Below are 19,351 nucleotides of genomic sequence, written 5' to 3'. Positions count from 1 at the left end.
CCAGATGCTGACGAAGGCGATCTCATGGATGAAGAGTTTGATAGCGAGTCCGACACCTAGAGGAGTCCCAGTCAGTCTCGTGCGACCCTGGATTTGGTCACTGTTTTATATCCGCTTCCGCTACCAAATAAATTCATCGAGCCTCACCTCGACGCTCGATGATATGATAGACTTAGAGTCTTGTATTTCTCTCCCCGCTGTGTTTTTCCACCACCGCCCTATCCCCGAGTCAGTAGTATGCCTCCACACCACTGTGTCATGTCCGCCATTATGTATAATTATTGGCGTGCTTGTAATAATTTGGTTGAGCAACCGTAGTTCGACCCTGTAATATATTTTATGCTACTGGCTTATTGTATCAAGAAATTGTCTACCAGTGAGGAGGATTTCTCTCATACTGGACTCAAAAGATTGGTTTCTCAATAAATACTTTTATTGGAAAACCGGTCGTGACATGGCACCACCATGAACTTGGCTAGAACTGGCCGGCCTAGGAGTGCATGGTAAGGGCTCTCCAAATCAACCAACTCAAACCAAATTCCCTCGCGGCGGAAGTGATCGTTGTCTCCAAAGAGGACGTCTATCTTGATCTTGTCAATTGGTGGGCAGGAAAGGCTGGGCACAATGCCATGAAAGATAGTCTGACTAGGCTGGTGCTACTTCTCTTTGATGCACAACTTCTCCATGGTATCGCGGTAAGGATGTTGATGCTGCTACCACCATCTACCAGAATCCGGGAGAAATGAGCAGGTCGCCTCTCTATTCCAAGGGTGGCATCTAGGACCAGGGCATAAGAACCCGGAGAAGGCATCACCTCCGGGTGGTCTACACGGCTCCGGCTGATAGGCTTCTCCGACCAGTGCATGACTTTTGGGGCATTTGAAGCAACGGGGTTCACCTCTCAGTGCTGCTGACGTCCGCTGTGCTAGTCACCAGTCACACTGATGAAGACGATGTAATCTCCATGCTCTTCGGGGTATTCATCCTGGATAGCACCGACTGCTGGGTGGGCCGCCGGCTGCTGGGGAGGAGGCGGCTGGCCAGCATGCGGAGGAGGCAGCAGGCCTTCGCCCTTGGAGATTCGGATGAGCCAGTGGCACTTCTGGGTGGTGTGGTTGGACGGCTTTGCGCCAGTATGGAACTTGCAGGGAGCATCGAGGGCTTGTTCATAGGAGAAGGCGAGCATCCAAGCAGGCTTTCCGCCCTTCTGACGCTTGGGCCCTGGTTGTCCCTCTGGCTGCTGGTCCTCAACTGTCGCCACCTGTCGGCTGGTTGAAGCTAGCTGCGGGGCCTTGCACTTGTTATCGTTCTACTACTGGCGCTGACTGTTGTCACCAGCCGGTGTTCGGGGAGCCGGAGGGAGTACCTTCCTGGTCGCATCCACCTAGAGCTCCGACTTCATGGAGGAGTCCGTCGTGGCGTACTTCTCTTCTATGATCAGCAGCTCGTCGGGTGTAGCCGGCTCGTCATAGAGGAGTCAGTTTGTGAGTAAGGTGCCCTCTCGGCATCCGCCAGTGAAGTACTCAATGGCTTGCACCTCATGCACCCCTTCGTAGGAGTTGCGCAGTTCGACCCACCCCATCAAGTAGTCGCGCGTGGACTCGGTGGGGCCTTGGACGCACAGAGAAAGCTAGCGAGGCTTGGGCGACCGCTTGTATGTGCTGGTGAAGTTGTGGATGAAGACTTCAGTGAAATCTACCCAGCGATTGGCACTGCAGGGCTTCAGGCTATTCAGCCATGTCTGGGCTATGCCCTGGAGCATGAGTGGAACATACTTCACGGCAACGCGCTTGTGGCCATCTGCTATGTTGACGGCTGTGGAGTAATCCACCAGCTAGTCCTCCGGCTTCACAGAGCCGTTGTACTTGGGCGTGTCTCTTGGGAGCGAGAACCCTTTCGGGAGGGGCTCGTCGCGAATGCGGGGGCCAAAACAAGGCGGGCCGATTGCATCTTCTTCTTCTATCGCTAGGGATCGAGCCAGGCAGTCGATCCGATGGCGGGCGTCGTTCTTTCCGACTCCTTCACGGCGGCCGAGCCGGTCGTCGAGAGTCGGGTGCTCAACAGGCGGCGGGGAGGCACACCTCTCCCAGCGAGGAGAAGGAGGCGAATGATCATCCTGCCATTCCACTGCTCGTGGGCGGCCGTCTTGGTCGCGCTCAATGGTGATGTGCGTCCGACTGCGGCTAGCACCCGGCTCTCTGTCTCTCTGGTCGTGGACGCCACCTATCAGCGATCGGGAGGTCACGCCATGCTCTCGGCGAGGTGGGAGGTTTTCGGCATGCTGGCCAGGTTCTTCCACACGGTAGCCGACCTCTTGCTGCGCGGCGGCCGCGTCTATGAGTTGTTGAACGCGCTCCGTCATGTAGCGATGCTCGTCACCCTCCAGGTGATCCATCTCATCCGCTGCCGCCTAGGCATCACATATGTTCTCCATGGGCGTGGCGTAGACAAGGCAGTTTACCCCAAACATGCTCGCGACGGCTGCACCGCGCTGTCGGACCGTGCCAATGCGGCTGGGCTCGCCAGCAGCCGGCGTGCCACCGACGTCGCGGTCGATCTCGTGCTGGTAGGCCTCGGAGAGGTGTCTCATGGTGGCCAACTTCTTGGCATTCCCGACGAGCGAGAGGCGGCAGGCTTCCAGCGTCTCGGCGTTGGCGTCTGCCGCGATGGGCGTAGACAGGTCCCGCATTGCCGCCTGCAGCGGGTCCTGGGTGGCTCCGTTGGAGCCTCCATCATGGCTGATGACAAGAACCTCCATGACGCTGCTGCTGCCGCTGTCCGCGTGAGGGAGCGGGTCATCGATGATCACCACGTTGGTGGGGAAGGTGTCAAGGGATGCCACGTCGGAGTCGATGAGCATTGGGTCGGTGGAGCCAACCGACTCTAGGTCAGAGGCTGGCTTGTTGGCGATGTGGAGCTTGCCAAGGAGGCCGACGAGGCAGTTCTCGGAGCTGGCTGCTCCCACGTCAGGTACGAACTCGTTGGAGAGGCGGATCTCGGCGATGAGATCAGCGAGGCAGCTCGCCGCCCATGCGACTTCCACGCCATGCAGCGCGTCAGCGCAAACACCATCGGGCGTGTCAGGCTGGCTGTTCTCGCTAGCAAGGAAAAGGGTTCCCGTCCAGAACAGGTCTCCAAACGACGATGCACCAAACCCCACGGTGTGTGCCAAATGTCACGGGTCTCGTGCGACATACGCCAAAGGATGGCTTATCATGGTGGGGAGAGTAATACGTCGTCGGTGCCTGGTAACGGGATAAGGCGTAGACATGCACGCCGATGCATCTTACCCAGGTCCGGGGCTCTCCTAGGAGATAACACCCCTAGTCCTGCTCTGTGGGGTCTCCACATGATCACTATGCCAATAGAGTGGCTACAAGGTTGCACCTAGAGCTATTTGACTAGAGGAGGAAGAAGGGCAAGGCTAGCTCTACTCCTCTCTCTATGTATGTGTGGTGTCTATGATGTTGAATCCTTTGCATGGGTGCCGTGGGGGGTTTATATAGGCCTACCCCCTGGGGGTACAGTGGTAATCCGGCTGCGCGTAGGACCCAGCCGTCAATGTCTCTGGTGGCCGGCTTCTCCGCCGGCAGCTGGGGCCTGCCGCCTGGTGGGTCCCGCTGGCTTTCTCATACATGGTCGACAGGTCGCACACGCCGCTTGCGGGTCCTGACGGCTGCTTAGTACTGTGGCAGTGCCACTGATGATGTGTGCTTTGTTGGGTAGAGCATGGCTATAGTTCCGCCGCCTGGCTGGCGTTCACTATAGCCATTCCCCATCTCTTCTGGTTAACGTTGCGGAGACTTTGACGGAGGGGGAGGGCCACCTGCTAGGAGTCGGCCTCCTCTGCGCCGACTGGTCAGGGCCCGCTGCCTTTCGGCTTCTCATGGGCAGGTAGGGCCTGCCGCCTGCAGGTCGTACCGACAGCCCGTAGTGGGAGCATGGCCTCTTCTACGCGCCAAGGCGCAGGGGCTGGAGCAATGCTCTTCTCGCCCACTCAGGACAAGCACTACTACGCCGTGTAGCTCTGCTTCCAGCAAGGTGAGAAGGTCTCAAACAACATTGCAGAATACGAAGGCCTCATAGCTGGCCTGAAAGCTGCGGCAGCTCTGGGGGTGAAGCGCCTCACCATTATGGGCGACTCATAGCTCCTCGTCAACTTCTCCAACAAGGTATATGAGCCAAAGGACGAGCACATGGAAGCATACCTCACGGCGGTGCGCAAGATGGAGAAGCAATTCCTGGGCCTTGACTTGTAGCACGTGCCCCATGGCACCAACAAGGAAGATGACGACATCGCGAGAAGGGCATCCAAGCGGCAGCCCCAAGAGCCTGGAGTCTTCGAGGAGGGGCTCTTCAAGCCATCAGCAATGCCGCTGTAACACCCATGATACGTCTATATCTCCCATGTGTCGGAGCACGACTTAGAGGCATAACCGCATAGTAGGCATGTCGCAAGAGGGGTAATCTTTACACATCCCATGTACTGAATAAGAATGGGATAAAGAGTTGGATTACAATCGCCACTTCACACAATACATAAATATAGCATTACATCATCCAGATACAATCAAGGTCCGACTATGGAACCAAATAAAGAACGACAACCCCTAATGCTAGATCCCCGATCGCCCCAACAGGGCTCCACTACTGATCAACTGGAAACGAAACAACACAACGCACACGATCTTCATCGAGCTCCTCCTTGAGCTCGACTACATCACCCGCACGGTATCATCGGCACCTGCAACTGGTTTTGGAAGTAATCTGTGAGTCACGGGAACTCAGCAATCTCAGACCCTCGCGATCAAGACTATTTAAGCTTATAGATAGGAAAAGGTAGTGAGGTGAAGCCGCAGCAAGCACTAGCATTTATAGTGGCTAAGATACGCAAATAAGAGCGAGAAGAGAAGTAGCGCATCGGTCGAGAACTAGAAGTTATCCTTAAACTACTTACGTTCATGCATAACACCAAACCGTGTTCACTTCCCGAACTCTGCCGGAAAGAGACCATCATGGCTACACACGCAGTTGATGCATTTTAATTAAGTTAAGTGTCAAGTTCTCTCCAACCGGACATTAACAAATTCCCATCTGCCCATAACCGCGGGCACGGCTCTCGAAAGTTCAAAACCCTGTAGAGGTGTCCCAACTTAGCCCATCACAAGCTCTCACGGTCAACGAAGGATATTCCTTCTCCCAGGAAGACCCGATCAGACTCGGAATCCCGGTTACAAGACATTTCGACAATGGCAAAACAAGACCAGCAAAGCCGCCCGAATGTGCCGACTACTCCCGATAGGAGCTACACATATCTCGTTCTCAGGGCACACCGGATGAGCCAGAAGTCAGGTTGGCATAGACCCTGGTTGCCCAGGGGGCGCCGGACATCGCTCAGGTTGTACCAACACTTAGAGAAGCACTGGCCCGGGGGTTTAAAATAAAGATGACCCTCGGGCATCGGAAACCCATGGGAAAAAGGCTAGGTTGTTAGTGTAAAAGTAAAACCAAGGTTGGGCCTTGCTGGAGGAGTTTTATTCAAGGCGAACTGTCAAGGGGTTCCCATTATAACCCTACCGCGTAAGGAACGGAAAATCAAGGAACATAAGTATGATAGAAACTAGGGCGGCAAGAGTGGAACAAAACACCAGGCATTAGGCCGAGCCTTCCACCCTTTACCAAGTATATAGATGAATTAAATAAATAAGAGATATTTTGATATCCCAACACACCCAAGTTCCAACATGGAAACAAACTTGAGCTTCACCTGCAACTAGCAACGCTATAAGAGGGGCTGAGCAAAGTGATAACATAGCCAAACAACGGTTTGCTAGGTAGGTGGGTTAGAGGCTTGTCATGGCAATATGGGAGGCATGATATAACAAAGTGGTGGGTATCGCGGCATAGCAATAGATCGAGCAACTAGCAAGCAAAGATAGAAGTGATTTCCAGGGTATGGTCATCTTGCCTGAGATCCCGCAAGGAAGAAGAACGAGTCCATGAAGAAGGCAAACGGACGTAGACGGACAGATCCTCACAAACACGACGTTATCGGAACTAACCCGAAGAAGCATCACCTGAAAGTAGCAGTTCACGCGACGGTAGTTGAACTTGACGTTTGCGTTACACGGGTCTTCAGCGACGGTCGTCGTACATGGTTCGGAGTGGTAATTGCATCTTCGGACTTGTCGGTCTCGATTCTGGCGACGGTAGCATTATACGTTTCGTTTTCGGAGAGGTACTTAACGAATCCAACGTCCTCGGGGCGACGGTAGTTGTACACGGTCCACGAGTAGTCGATCATTCGGGGTACAACTTGTAGGTCTTGCCGACATGAGGGGTACTTGGCGTTTCTGTGTGGTGTAGGGGTACAAGTCGATGGTCGCCGTGGTACTTGGTGTTTCACACTTGCCGATCCCATCAACTCAAAGGGGGTACTTGGTACAATCCGAATAGTCATGCACTTGTCGTCGAGGGACTTGACGGATCCGAGGCTCTGACCGTCGTGGTACTTGGTGCAATCTGAGACAACGGTACTTGACGAACCGGATACGGTCTCGATGATCCAAAGTGGCACAAGTGAGATGCACATCCACGGAGTCTTCCGGCTTGGGCTCTGGGTAGGATTTGAGGGTCTCGTTTAGGGGCACTCGTGCAGAGAAGTGTCCGCGACCTGGTGGTACTCGCCGGAGTAGCGGTGGCGAGGAGAAGAACCTCGGGTGGGTGAAGGCGCCAGCGAGTGCAGGGCGATGCAGGGAGCAACATCAGCTCTAGGTACTTGACGTGGCGATGAAGCCGGCAGTGAGGAGAAAGGAGCAGGGGCATGCCGGAGTAGTGGGTGGCGCCTGCTCACCGGCAAGGAGACGAGCGCGGGGTCTGGCGCTGCTGCGGGGGTACTCGGGACCTGAGGAAAGCATGGCGCGGGCGCCGGGGCCGCCGGAGTTGGCCCCTCGGGTGGTGGCCCGAGGGCGGCTGCAGGGCGCGGCGGCGGGCCGGATCGAGGAGGAAGGAGGCGAGGTGATCGGGGCAAGGGGTGCAGCACGAGGAGGGAGAGATGCGGAGCGGGCGCTGCGGGAGGGAGAGATGGGATCGAGGGAAGGGAGAGATCGAGAGGAGGGAGGATCGGGCACCGGTTCCATCTTCTACGCATGACGACGCTAGGAGGAACGAGGGAGTGAGGGGAGATGCGAGCGGATCGCTACGGTTACAGGGGGGAGCGATCGGGCCTTGGGCCACTGGAGGATGGGCCTGGGAATTCCAAGAGGCCGGACTAGCTGTAGCTGGGCCTGATGTTAAAAGGGTTGGCCTCTCTCTTCTCTATATTGTTTTCCCATTTAAAACAAAACACAAAAAGAGAAAGAAAAGAAAGAGAAGGTAGGGGTGGAATCTGGGCATGGGGATGATTTTCACGGACTCACAAAAATGTGCTCGTTCCGAGAAAATAGAAATGGCCAAGATTGAAAGAACAAATTCAAATGATTTGAATAGGAAGTGAGGTTTGGGAAGGTCCAAAAATGTTGAGAATTTTGGTAGAGCTCCGGAAAATGGTAAAAGAATTATTGGCAAGGCTAGAGAGTCGAAACTTGAGGAAGAAAAGGCCAAGGGATTTAATATGCAAGTGGGTTCATGGGTGATTCCAAAACAATGGAATTTTTAATATAGCGCCCTAATAATAGTAGGAGACTTTTATAGTTTATAAAGAGAATTTCACCATGTGAACTCCTTCGATTTAAATGGATCAAACATCCACACAATTTATTTAGATGAGTTATAAAATTAATGATATGGTGGCATGATGACATGATGCAGTGCAAGAGAGCAAAAGAAATACATGGAGAAACATGGAAAAACATGGAAGGCATCTGAAGCTCCGGTCTTGGGGCGTCACAACACTCCACCACTACGAGAGGATCTTGTCCCGAGATCTAGGATGGCACCGGAGAGAAACGGAAGAGGAAGAGGAGAGGTAAAACTAAGTTGCTTATTTGACAAACGAGTGAAACCACGAACCTTTGGAGGTTAAATAGTTTTTGAGAATAGAATACAGCAGAGATGAACGAAGTTGAAAACACTCGTTAGAAAAGAGGAACAAGGAACGTTACGAGAACTTTGTAGGTTGAAAGACATAAGAAAAGGGATGCAATGGACAAGAAGTACATGCAAGCACTCCGGTAGAAACAAGATGTACAAGGAACGATAAGGATCAATTTCGACAACACTCCGGTTGGAAATGGAAGGCATAGAATATGAACTTGGCAAAATTATAACACTTGGATGAGACTCCGGTTAGAAGAGGAATGATAGACAGAACACTCCGGTTAAACAAGATAGAGAAGGAATAAGAATGATGTAATTTGGGCAGCACACCGACTGTAAATGGAAAGAATTCAACATGAACTTGACAAAACAAGATGATGGGTCGAAGAGAGCAACATCACAATGCCTCCAGAACAAATGTAATAATGGAATCAAAAGAACAGAGGAGAAAACAACATTTTCAACATCAAATGAGCTTGAAAAAGCATCTTTAGTAGAAGGGTCGAACGGAGTTGTTGGAAAAACCAACAATGAAAAGAGTAAGCTTGTAGTGGGCTTATGGCAAACATCTCAAAACTAAGGTCAAATTCTGCCACCGAAAGCAATGATGGATCGGGACCAAAGAAGAGATGAAAACTTCTTCCACCAAGATGATAGAGAGATAACTTGAATCATTGATAAGCACCACAATAGCAACATTCCTTAGGGAAGGCTTTAGGTCAAATATGACACAAGATAACTCCAACGAAGAGATTGGTGGATTAAAAATATCTCAAGGTTGACAACATGGGAATCATGAAACACAAACTCAAATTGTCAAGGGTGACATAACACTACCTCAAAAGGTAAGATAGGAAGAACTGCACTTAGAAATGCAAGATGAAGAATGTTTGAACTCCTTTGAAAAGAATCTCGATGAACACTTCGAGAAGGAATTAAATCCTTTATGAACCATCATGTAGAGCCTCCATGAAGAACTCCGGTGACAAAAGGATGATCAAACGAAAGGAAAGAGAAGTTGAAAACACAAGGTGAAGCCTTGCGATATTTAGATGGAGCTTCATGACGAGATAATGCAGAAAAACTTGGAACTCCGGAAAAGAAAGATGAAGAAAAGAAATCAAGAATTTTCGATGAACCTCCGGAATATGGAATTAATCGCCTGGATGAAACAAGAATAAGAATTACATTATGCTTATCCTTCACCAATTCAAATTGATTATAAGCAACGGATTTTGCATACTACTTATTCTCGTAGAAAGGATTAAGATAGGTATAGCGCAAACTTGAGAAGGTCTTCAACGAACCACCGGTAGGATTTAACCAACGAATAAATTGATATGATAACGAAGGGAGAGAAATCTTGAACGAACCACCGTAAGAATTGAAAATGAACGTAGCACAGGCACAATTCACCGCGAAGAATTGGAAAAACCGAATGAAGATACTTGATGGAATTTAGATACAAGTGAAACGAAGAGATTGTGAGCTGACTAGAGAATACTTGAGCGAGGTAGCGGTAAGATTTGAAGAACAAGAGCTGAAACCTGGAATGAATAATTCTGAGATGATGGGCTCTGGAGAATCAAACTGGAAAGACTCTTGAATTGCTTCGGATGGGTGAAAAGAATTCTCACAGTTGAAAACAATTATGAGAGAATGGCATCAAGCTTGAATCACGAATCTTTGAAAGAACGGGTAAGGATTTTAGAGGAACTCTTCTTTGGTCTTGAAATCCGAGAATGACAACGTGAAGCACCACCATGTATTCTTGAGATACTCCGGGAGAATTAATAATGAATAAGCTGAGCCGACGATGAAAAGAATTTGAAAAATGATATTGGAGAAGGCAATTGACTGATGAAAATTCATTCTTACGTCAAACTTGGAGAAGAATTTGAGAATAACTCCAGAAAAAGACGAGTCAGGTAAGTTCCTGGAAAAAATACCTGTGGGTTAGGGCCCACTCAAAAGAAACACCGTTGAATTATTTACTTGAGAAGGAGATTTAACGGTTGATTTAAATGGCTTGAACAAGATATCCCCCTCGAAATAGCTTGAATGGATTGAGAATGGAAAACGTGAATCTTCTGAGGCATCGTCAGCACTCCGGGACAATTGAATAGCAAGTGGAGAATAATTATGAGGTGCACCTGCATGAGAAGACATTTGAAACGAGGAAAGGATATGATCGACAAAGCTTGACTTGAATCCACCAGAGAAGAAAAGAAAGAAGAATGACGAACTTGAAGCACCGTTAGTATCTTCCTAAGAATCACCGGATAAGAACATTGGGGAAAGAATTAAGAAACTTCACATCCATAAGATGGATACTTGATTAAGAAATCTGAGTCCTTAAGGAAAAAGGGTGGGAGGGTAGGAAGAACAAAGGCAACTTGGGACGGATGCAACAAACAACGTTGGGAAAAACAGGAGGTGATCTTGCGGATGTTAAAATGATCGGATCCACTTGAAGAGAAAACACACCGGTTGAAAAGGATTGACATGACAATCTCAATTATCATGAAGGATTGGTATTCACATAGGAGTATGAGAACACCATTTGGGGAATGTATGGAATGAACACTTGACATTGAAGCAACTCGAATACCACAACTCAAAACAAAACAAAGGATTGGCTTGCAAAATAAGCCGGAACAAACATATGATAGAAATTTCGTCTGAAGTTTTCGTGGTGGGGCCCACACAGGCTCGATCGTACAGCACCATCATGTACAAGGCTGTGCACATGACATACGAAGCGTCCCCGAGTCAGCATAGCCAAGGACTCTTTAAGACACAACGATACCACTGTAAAACCAACCGTGGATAAGTGGACCACTAGACGTCGAACCCCAATCTCATATCATGCATCTGTCGGAAAGATATCCTAGGTGCTACTTGAATTCCCACTTATAAGCTCCCGAAACTTCTGGTTATGCAATCAGGCGTTGGGGATATAGGGGAAGCATAATATCTCACCCAAACTAACAATACCTACATCCAGCTTTATCCATCCTTCAACACATAACCAAGAAACCTTTGGAAATCGTTTACCTCAACCTTCGAAAAGCATCCCTTGTACGAGTTATGGCAATACTCCCGAACTCCCGCCCCAGTACTGGGTGGCATCGAGGTTATCTCACCAACAACTGCATACAAGAGATTTTCGATGACGGCGAACTCAGGTGTTCCAGAACTGCAACGATAAAATTGTGATGACAACACCTCGGAGCTCAACTCCCGGGACACTGCCACAACCCCTAAATGTCAGGAGGCACCAAGAACAATGTTCTCGTCACAAAACCATTGGAACGATTCCAAGATACCCGCGTGATCCTAAAAAAAGTTTCGTGAAATTTAAGGAGAGAAGAGTTAAAACTCTACGCCAGGAGGCCTTACCAGAGCGACGAAGGGACTGAGGAGTAAAAAGAATCCTACTTTCTGATATATATATATATATATATATATATATATATATATATATAATCCTATAAGACTCAAAACATTTTTTTCTAGACTCAACAACGCCAGCGATTCAATCAAGCAGGGGCTCCTAAGTCGGGGAAGGCCTGATTACAAACTTGTAACACCCACGATGCGGCTATATCTCCCACGTGTTGGAGCATGACTTAGAGGCATAACCGCATAGTAGGCATGTCGCAAGAGGGATAATCTTTACACATCCCATGTACTAAATAAGAATGGGATAAAGAGTTCGCTTACAATCGCCACTTCACACAATACATAAATATAGCATTACATCATCCAGATACAATCAAGGTCCGACTAAGGAACCAAATAAAGAAAGACAACCCCTAATGCTAGATACCCGATCTTCCCAACTTGGCTCCACTACTGATCAACTGGAAACGAAACAACACAACGCACACGATCTTCATCGAGCTCCTCCTTGAGCTCGGTTGTGTCACCTGCACGATATCATCGGCACCTGCAACTGGTTTTGGAAGTAATCTGTGAGTCACGGGGACTCAGCAATTACACACCCTCGGGATCAACACTATTTAAGCTTATGGGTAGGAAAAGGTAGTGAGGTGGAGCTGCAGCAAGCTCTATCATATATGGTGGCTAACATACGCAAATAAGAGCGAGAAGAGAAGCAGCGCAGCGGTCGTGAACTAGAAGTGATCAAGAAGTGATCCAGAAACTACTTACATTCAAGCATAACACCAAAACCGTGTTCACTTCCCGAACTCCGCCGGAAAGAGACCATGTCACACCCTAGCTAGTCCATGCATTAGAATGTGCGTCATGTTTAAATTCTTCTTAAATTTGAATTGGGGAAGACAGAACCCCCAACACCCCCCTGGAAACAACTAGGGTTTACTAAAATTATTTTCAATGAACCTGAAATGCCCTTCTAAAAAGTTCACCCGCTTTGTCTTAGGTTAGAACCTCTGACAAAATTGGTGCACAACTTTCTAGGTCAACAGAAGGTCATTGAATTAAATCATAAGTATTTGAATTTGGGTATTTAAATGCTATAAAATAATCTAAATGCTCAAATAATCCTGGGAATAAATGTTTCCTGTTGGAAATAATCTAAACAGAGGCCACATTTATGTTCAGGATTTTTGGAAATGTTTTAGTATTTTATTTAATGCCCAACAGTTGCAGTTAAATAGAAAACAGAAACTAAATAAAAAAAAGAGGAGAAAGAAGCCCACCTGGGCCTTACCTGTGCTGTCCTAGCCACCTGGCTCGGCCCACCCTGCTGGCGCTGCCAGTCGTCGTCCTCCTCGCGCCAGAGGGACACGGGGCGCATGCTCGCTGTGCGCCGGCCACGCGCCGGCCACCTCCTGCTTCTGCCAACGCCGGGGGACGCCCAGAGGACGCCACGCGACCCCCACGTCTCCCTCTCATCCTCTCTCACTCTCCCCCTCGTCTCCCTCTTTCTCTCCCGCGACGGCCGAGCGCGTCCCTCGCCGCCGATCGCCATAGCCGCCGCCAGAGACCTCCCCTCGCCCCTCCGACGAGCCCATCAGCTCCGCCTCGACTCCCTCGTCCTCTCCACCGAGCTACGCTTCGCCGGAGGCCCTGCAACGCCGCCTTCGCCCTCGTCTTCAACCTTGGGCACCCGAGCCATCTCCGGTCGATTCGCCGCCGCCAGGACCTCCCCGAGCTCGCTGACCCCCTCTCCGACTCCGCTGTGAGCTCCTCTTCCTCTTCCCCTAGCTCCCGTGCTCATTTGGCCCCTGTAGCCGCCATTTCCACCGCACCCGAGAGCTCCCCGCCGCCGGCCATGGCGCAACTATGGCCACAGCCGTGCAAGCCAACAACGGAGCGCCTCACCATGCTCAGTGCAGCACTAGGAACCCGTAGCCACCCCCAGTTCTCCCTCCCGTTAACCGCAGCGTCAAAACCGACCTCGCCCGAACTCCGGCCGCCGCCACGAGCTTGATTCCGGCGAGCTCGCTCCACCTCAGCTCCTCACACTTGCTCCATTGGATGCGCGAGAGCCTGGGCTTCGCACGGGTGGTCTCCGGCGTCGATTTGGTCGTCGGAGGTCGTTTTTCGAGCCGCGCCGCCGTCTCGGGCCTCGCCGGCGGCTCGACCCAGTTTGACCCCTGGGTGGGCCCAGGTAGACCCCCCCTGAGTCTATGACAGGTGGGGCCGGTCTGTTAACTAATTTAGGTTTAGTTTTAATTAATTTTAATTAGTATAGTCACTGACTAGTGGGCCCTGCCTAGTAATTAAGCTAACTAAATGTAGTTAGTGCACTGAGAGGCTGACAGAAGGGGCCCACCAGTCAGGTTTGACCTGGGCTGGTGCCTTTGACCTGCTGAGGTTAGCATGACGCAATGCTGACGCAGTAATGCATTTTCTGGATTTATTTTTATTCAGGAAATTCCAGAAAATGTTTAAAACTTCTAAAAATCATAGAAATTCAACCGTAACTCCAAATGAAATAATTTATATATGAAAAATTATCTGAAAAATTCAATCTATCCATCTGTAATGGTTTCATGCCTGACAAAACAAGTTTACCTTGCTGTTTAAGCAGAATAAGGAAATGCACTATTAAGGCCATGTTTAATGAGGTAATATTTGAATCTTTGATTTAAATGAGTTCATCCCTTTCTATTCTAGCTTGCATTAGGCCAAAACACATTCATATTGCCATGTCATAGAATGCATCATATTGTTGCATATCGTCATGTGTTGATTGTGTTCCGCTGTGTTCCCCGTGGTAGGTTCTGCCTCCGAGGATATTCACGAGTATCCAACTGAAGGGCAGTATCCCGCTACCACTCCATCAGGCAAGCAACCATTGATCATTCCGATACAAACCCATGTTCTCTCTTCTGCTCTTGTTTACTGCATTAAGACAACGTGATTCAAACTGTTGTGTGCTACGGTAGTTGAACCCTTATCCTCTGCATGACCTGTCATTGCCATAGTAACTAGATGAAACCCACTACCATGTGTAGGAGTTGACTAAGCCATGTATGTGATTCCTACCTTGCTATGCCTGCTATGCTTAGAGTTGTGTCAGGTCTGGTTCATCTGGGTGATGGGCTAGAGTGAAATGCTTATGTCGGTAATGTGAGGGATGTGTTGAACATGTTTTGGTAAAGGTATCGATGAGAGGCCATGTAGGAGTACATGGTGGGTTGTTTCATTGAGGCCATCCCTAGGAACTGAGATCTGTATGTGTGATTTTAAGATTCAGCTACTACCATGCATTGGGATCCTTAATTGACCCTCTCGGCTTCTTAATCACCCTAGTACTCTGTCCAGGAGTTGCAAATAGTTTCTGGTGTTTGTAGGTTATGTGTTGGCGGCCATGCGTAGCACTGACCCTAGGGGTGGGCTATGTTGCGGTAGATACACCATGGTCGGGTATGCCGGGCGCCCGTTTGGCGTCTCGGGACCCTGTTCACATCGTTCGCGGCCGTATGTGGAAACCTCGGCCGGACTCCCTGCGGATGGAACCTGGATAGGCGATAAACCTGGACTAGACACTTAAGTGTGTAGGTAGGTCGTGGCCAACACCCTCGCTGGGCTTCCGCTTGAAGGTTGCCGAGTACATGTCGTGTAAGCGGCGGTAAGTGGTGAAAGCGTGTATGGAGAAGTACACCCCTATAGGGTATAAAACTATTCGAATAGCCATGTCCGCGTTAAAGGACTACTTGGTTGCCTATACAGTTCATAGACAAGTTAATGGACACTACTAAAAGACTCAAGATAAGTGTGAGTATCGAGGATGGCCCTCTCGTAGGATGACGAGGGAGGATCTCCGGTGGAGTATTGTGTTGGTGAGTAGTGGACTCGTGTGCGAAAACTATTTTACTAGAGAGGTTCCGTAGGATAGCTTAGCCAAGAGTCAAAGCGGGCTTGCTGCATTAACCCCACCACCTTCTTGAGAATAAGCATGTATAGTAGGTTCTGATGTAAGACTTGCTGAGTACCCTTGTACTCATGTTTGCTTAATTACTGTTTCAGACGACACCGCCCACTCCGATGGGTTCTACGTAGACCTTGACGTCGACGAGTGACTAGCCACCCAGGTGGTGATCCTGGCCATGGCGGGCCCTATGTAGATAGTCAGGCTTTGAGAAGCCTTCTTACTTTCTAGAGTCTATACTCAGACTAGTTGCTTCCGCATGTGCTTGTATGTTTGTATGACTTGAGTGTCGGGTCATGTGACCCCTATCTGTATGAACATGTTATGTATGGCTCTCTGGAGCCTTTAAATAAAGTACTTGAGTTGTAGAGTTTTGTTGTGATGCCATTTTGTATGTACTCATATCGGGCATATTGTGTGTATGATTGAAATGCTTGGTATGAGTGGGATCCGACAATCTAGTTGTTTATCCTTGGCAGCCTTTCTTATGGGGAAATGTAGTCTAGTGTTCCTCGAGCCATAGTAGTCCGCTACAGCCCGGTTCACCGGAGTCCTCCTAGCCCAGCACTACTGTTCAGGACGCTTGACTGGCCGGCATGTGTTTCACCTCGTTCCTATGTCTGTCCCCTCGGGGAAATGTCACGCGATGATATCCGGAGTCCTGCCTAGCCTGCTACAGCCCGGGTTCCCCGGAGTCCTGTTAGCCCAGTGCTACAGCCCGGAATCACTCACTGATGACCGACATGCTCGATGTGATACATGTATGCCTGTCTCCATAGGTCTGTGCCGATTTGGGTTCACGACTAGCCATGTCGGCCCGGGTTCTCTGTCATCTGGTTGCTAGCGACACTATCATATACATGAGCCAAAAGGCGCAAACGGTCCCGGGCCATGGTAAGGCGACACCCGCGGGATACCGTGCGTGAGGCCGCAAAGTGATATGAGGTGTTACCGGCTAGATCGATGTGACTTGGAATCAGGGTCCTGACAGCGTTGGCATCAGAGCCGGACTGCCTGTAGGTTCGTTGAGCCAAATTGGTCGATGTCGAGTCTAGAAATGCTTTAGTTATATGTAGGGGAATTGATTGTGGAAGGGAACGTAAGGCTCTTTTACTCCTTTACCCTGTGCCTCTGATCTAAGTCATTCCCTTCTCATTCAACGTGGGTTAAGGACTAGGCTCTCTTCTTCTATCAGGTTCACGTGTTACTAATCCGAAGTACCTTATAGGATTGATGTTACCAGTCCCTGTTTAGTTTCTACTATTCCTAGTATGTTGCTAATTGGATCAGAATTTTGATATGATGTTGTTGAGTGGTATTGCGAACTGTTGTGGATGTCTCAAATCTTTTTTCTGAGCATTTATAGTTGTTATGCTATCCAATTTTCCCTAGAAATTCTGATGTCTTTGCATTGTGGTTGTGCTTTCAGATGGCCAACCATGCTCAAAATCAAGTGGTTCGCCTGACCCGGTGCCTCGACATGCCCGGTCATACTACTATGTTAGTCCGGGTAATGATCGAGACGGGTTACCATTGGTATCCCGAATACACCGTCAAAGAGCAGTTCCGCGACTTTAATCAAAGCCAATATCTCTGCACCGTCAGGATATTTCCTTCTTATCCTGGATCTACCGAGCCCCTTTACTGTTCCTATGGACTCGGGGTAACTGTTGAGATGGCTGTGCAGGATGCTGCCTATTCCATCATGACCATCTTGTGAGTCCGGACTGGCCTGCTTTGGAACACCGACTTCCTTTACATGCCAGCTTCACTTCCGGGAGCGCAAGGGTATCTTCAAGCTATCTATGCTGACTCCACTCAGGAGGACTCATTAACTCGTACCACTGCCGAGATGCTCGAAGATAAGGACCGAGAGAATCGGGCCTTGAGGCTGGAGCTTTTCAATACCCGTGCTGATCATTGGGCCACATTGACTCGGTTTGCACCTGCGGTGCAAGCTAGATGTATGGATACTAGGGATCTGTATCCTGTGAGATCAGCTCTACCAGGCGTGGTGGATTGGCGTGATGTGGGAGGCATCACCCCACCCCATGGTCCCCGCAGGCCACCGTTTGTTCGTCCAAGACCTCATCCTAGCCCCTATGGTCCACAGGCTCCTTAGGACTGTCTGTTTCCGGATGGTCACGTTGAACTTCCAAGCTATGGAGGTGACTTCTATGAGAACTACTACGGAGCTGTCTAAGTTAGTAGTAGTACCATTAGTATTGTAGTAGTTGTATCCCCGCTGTCCTGCGAGACTTGTGGAATATGACTTTGTGTGTAATCAAATCCGGAGGTGTAGACAAATAATGTATAGGAGCTTGGAATGCCTCCGATGAGATGTAATGTCTTTCATCATAGTTGTACTGTAGCCTGGGCTTGTACTAAACTATGTATGGTGTGTATGACCGTTGGTATATATATGGCAGTTTTATATTACCATGACATACGGATGAACATCTCTGCATTCCGTGCTATCCATTACATTCTGCACCTCCTTGCTAAGTTTGAGCCATCCTTATCTAAACCATTGTCTTGTTTTCTCCTAGGATGGTCAACACCCGCAGCAACCCTACTGCCTCGGAGCAGGGGGAAGCCAGTGCAGCTAGAGGTGAAAATCTGCCTCACCCGCCTTCTCTGGCCGAAGTAATGCTGGAGGCGGAAAGAAACAAGCGTGAGACCAACCGCCTGCTTGAGCGGATTGAGCAGAACACTGCACGCCACCCACGAAATGACTTGGTGTCAATCAATGACTTTATCAAGCTGTACCCACCAAAGTTTAACCACTCCGTCGAGCCCCTCGACGCAGATGACTGGCTTCGCAGCATCACCCACAAGCTACGTTCTGCCAATGTAGCCGAAGCCGACAAGGTTACTTATGCTGCCTATCACCTCGAAGGCCCTGCTAGCCTTTGGTGGGAAAACTTTGAAGCTATGCGCCCGGTCGGCCAAATCACTACTTGGGCTGAATTCAGTGAGGCTTTCTGCGAGCATCACATTCCGGAAGGTCTCATGGATCGCAATAGGGAGGAGTTCTGCAACTTCACCCAAGGAAGACTGACTGTGGATGCATATAGTCGTGAATTTGGGAATCTGGCACGCTATGCCCCTGAAGAGGTTTCTACTGACGCTAAGAAGCAGGCAAGGTTCCGCAAGGGACTTAGCTCTGAGCTTCGCTGCGATCTCCGTCTGCACGAGTGCACATCCTTTCAAAAGCTGGTCAATAAAGCCATCAGCGCTGAGACAGGCCAGACTGATTATGACGCTTCACGCAAGCACTCCCGTGATTTTGGCTCTTCATCCGGCTCTGGAGCTCAGAAGCGCCGGGTGTGGATCCCAAGCACGGCACTACCACCCAGGTTCACCCGAGGCCATCCTTTGAGGCGCCTCGTCCCAACCAGCAATTTGCACCGCCCAAGCCCTATGGTGGCCCCGCAGCTAATGCTGCTCCACGCTCCAATGTGGTGACATGCTTTAAGTGTGGAGAGCCAGGTCACTATAGCCGAGAGTGTCCCCAGAACAACAACCCCAATCAAACTAGAAAGTCCTATGGCCGTGGTAAGCCCGCGGGGAAGAGTTTCTACGCCAAGCCGGCCACCACTGCACATGGCCATGTCAATTATGTTTCAGCCGAGGAGGCTCATGAGGATCCCAACGTCGTCCTTGTATGCTTCTTGTTAACTGCCATCCGGCATCTGTTCTTTTCGATACTGGAGCATCTCATTCATTCATATTCGAGAACTATGCTCAATTGCATAACAAGACATTCTGTGACATGCCCTCTACCATGGAAATTCAAACCCCTGGCTCTAGATGGCAAACTTCTAGAGTAAGCCATGGGAACGAAATTCTTGTCGATAGGCTTGTCTTCCTTGCATCCTTAATAGCTCTCAAGTCCTCGGACATAAACATCATCTTGGGTATGGACTGGATGTCAGCTCATTA

Source organism: Triticum dicoccoides, chromosome 3A, assembly GCF_002162155.2.
Source record: "Triticum dicoccoides isolate Atlit2015 ecotype Zavitan chromosome 3A, WEW_v2.0, whole genome shotgun sequence".
NCBI classification, from domain to species: Eukaryota; Viridiplantae; Streptophyta; class Magnoliopsida; order Poales; family Poaceae; genus Triticum; species Triticum dicoccoides.
The sequence above is the reverse complement of the archived record's forward strand: the minus strand, read 5'-3'. Positions refer to the sequence as shown.